This window comes from Dermacentor albipictus, unplaced genomic scaffold (genome assembly GCF_038994185.2).
Source record: "Dermacentor albipictus isolate Rhodes 1998 colony unplaced genomic scaffold, USDA_Dalb.pri_finalv2 scaffold_79, whole genome shotgun sequence".
In the NCBI taxonomy this organism is placed as follows: domain Eukaryota; kingdom Metazoa; phylum Arthropoda; class Arachnida; order Ixodida; family Ixodidae; genus Dermacentor; species Dermacentor albipictus.
The window spans coordinates 229,572-232,582 of NW_027225633.1; the positions used below are offsets into that span (position 1 = coordinate 229,572).

At 48.1% G+C, this 3,011-nt stretch overlaps 1 long non-coding RNA gene across 1 annotated transcript; it reads right to left on the reverse strand.

Moving 5' to 3' along the window:
- Positions 1-417: 417 nt before the first annotated feature.
- Positions 418-2,807, reverse strand: LOC139053216 (uncharacterized). The gene is made up of 2 exons (XR_011510316.1): positions 2,519-2,807; positions 418-1,069 (listed from the first exon to the last, which is right to left on the reverse strand). It is a non-coding gene; the product is annotated as an uncharacterized lncRNA (long non-coding RNA).
- Positions 2,808-3,011: the final 204 nt, after the last annotated feature.

The window sequence follows — 3,011 nt, forward strand, 5'->3', positions numbered from 1 at the left end:
ATTTTGATGTTATTACCATTTCATCGCCGCTCAGATATTCTGAACAGTGGAGTACGGTATACCTTATAATTGCAGATCGACTTTCCGGGTGCGAAAAGAAAATAATAAAATTACGTTTTAAAATAACCTTTACCAGTGGTTTCATCGAGGTGGCGCCTTCAACAGTCATGCACTACTACAACTAAAGATACGTTTTGACATCTCGAGGAATGCCATTGCTGCTTCTCTCAATATTTCGCATTGTAGTGGCCTCAGTTGTGTGAAAAATTGACCGTAAGCTAAGTCTGCAAAGACGCTAACCTTTTTCGTTCTCTTATGTGTGAATATATTTTATATATACAGATATGTTTTCAAGTAAAACACTACTGACAAGTTTGCGTGCATATATGTCAAAGCCAAAACACAAGCAGTGCACAGTTTGCGGTTAGGAGAATCATTTTATTGAGAGTGGAGGAGAAAGAAGAATTTAGCAAAAATCAACTGCTACTCGCACTACAGTGAGAACTGTGGAAAGCATCCTGCACTTAAGGTAACTGTGAACATTTTCGCCTGCTTCTAGTAGCGAGTAGCGCAGCCTTTTAGGCGAATGACATCAGCCATCCTCTTCGGAAAAGAAGAGTAGAGGGAGGCAACAAATGCGCCATCTTCAGGGAGCCGCTCCCATTCTTCTTGCACCGCTTGCCAAAGGCCATCAGCATTCGTACTTTGAAGCGGACGCCGCACCAAGCGTTGCTTCATCCGCCCCCAAACATTCTCTATAATATTCAGGTCAGGACTTTTTGGAGCCCACTGCAGGACCTCTACACTTTCGTCTTTCAGCAGCTCCTTGACACGGCGAGACGTGTGTATAGGGGAAAAGTCCTGTTGAAAGATGAAACTGCCGTTGGGAAAGGGTCCTTGGCGAGCGTAAGGCAGCATAACGTCCTTTAGAAGTTCGCTGTAACGGGCGGATGTCAAGTGGCCCTCGATACGGACCAGTGGTCCCAGTCCGAGATGCGAGAGGGCTCCCCAGGTATTTACTGTTGTGCGGCCGCTTGCGGCTACGCTTTGAATATTGATCGGATGGTGCCTGCAAAAAAAGAGTGCGCGCACGGACAATAAGCACAAATGTGCAAAGAGGATATAAAGCTTCTTGAATGAGACTGGCGAACACTAAACTCATTCTAGCATTTGCAGCCGAAGATTTGAATTTCGAGCTGCAGTCGACATCGTTAATTAAGAAGCCATTGAATGCGTGAAGCTTTTTTCCTCTTCCTCCTCCTACATTTAGGATAATTCTATTGAGACTACTCAACGGGAAATAATACATATGAAAGCATCACCTCTCGTTTTCTAGCCGCCAGACTCTCTTCCTTTGGGCTTGTTTGGTGCAAAAGGTGGATTCATCTGTAAATATTACTCTTTTCCACTCTTCAGACGTCCAGGACGCGTGTTGTTCTGCAAACTGGAGTCGCTTGGTCTTGTGCGTACTGTTGAGGAAGGGCTTCTGTGCGGCGACGCGACTGTGCAAGCCCGCTTCTTTCAGCCGGTTCCGCACAGTGGCTGGCTGGGTGGGCATTGACTCCGGTATTTTCATGATTTCATTCGCTGTCTGAAAAGGATCGTCTGCCACAGCAGCAATGATCAATTGATCCTCCTCTTCCGTCGTTGCTCTCGGTCGGCGCCGGTGTGGAGCATCGCCGATTCTTCCTTCTGTCTTATAGGCTTGACATATTCTGTTGACAGTCTTGAGCGGTCGGCTGGTAATGGCCCCAATAGACCGTTGGCTGTATTCTTTCAACGCTAGGTCAATGATGTGCCGTCGCTCTTCGTCGGGTACACGCGCCATGGTGTGGCTCCCGAGGAAGTGAAAGAAAACCGCTCAAGGAATGTTTTTATACGCGAAACTGTATCAGCGTTATCAAAGCATGTGTGTTTTATTTTATGATCAAGAAATTCAACCAATCACAAACGTCTCAACCAGCGAGCGACGCAGAGCTCTTCTTTCGGCCGTTTTTAGCTGCACGGGCCCTTTCGCTCGGTTACACTGGGAACGCCGACGGCGGCGCGGTTAAACCAGAGGACGGGCGCATAAGAGCTGCGCTGTAAACAAAAGCACAAAAACTCCAGAGTTGGACAGCACGTCAGTATTCTTATCGTTACGCGCTCGGCATGTAGGGTTCATATCAGTTCGCCTTTCTTGACATGTTATCACCACGTGTTGCAGACAGCTAACGCAGCAGATTGCGGGTCTAGAAGGGACAACAGACCGCATTGGTGGCAGGGAGTGCATCCGCTAATCTAACAGCCTTAGCCGCGAATATCTCGTTCGCGAAATTACTGCCAGCGAGCGCTAGACTGCGCTGATTGTACAGTTCGGCACGCTTTCCCGTGTTCACGCTCATAAATTTTACGACTGTACATATACTACACTCGCATCCAACACACCTTGCGCTGTCCTTTAAATAAATTACGCGAAAATTACTACCACAATGACGCACCATAAAAAACGCGACGCTGAACGTGGCTACGTACGTACCTTTTATATGAGCAGTTCATGCGCCTTGCAAAAGGCCCTCGGTTTGAAGGCGGAGCGCTGTCACGATCTGTACTCTGGGCACGCCGTTTCGTTTACTTAGTGGATGGACCATGTTGACGATGCATTCCGCCGAAAAACAAAACGTCTACTTCATCACTGTTCAGGCCGAATGGAAGATGTTTTCTCCTTCGCCACGAATGACGGCCGTCGTAGGCGTAGTAAAGACACTGTCACAAAGAAACACCGATGTCGTAAGCCGCTGGTGCCCTTCTTTCTCACGCATAATCGCGTCGCCTTCACTCCGGACGTTCACTTCGCGTCGATGAGCACAAAAGTACACGAAAACAACGAGGTGGTACAACCTAAACGCAGCAAAACACAATCTAATTACTCACAACTTCAAGGATGTCACGGAGAACACACACATGTGCACCCCGCGCGCCGCCGCGAAACGCAGGAAATGACGTAGTGGCGATAGCGGCGACACCCATCG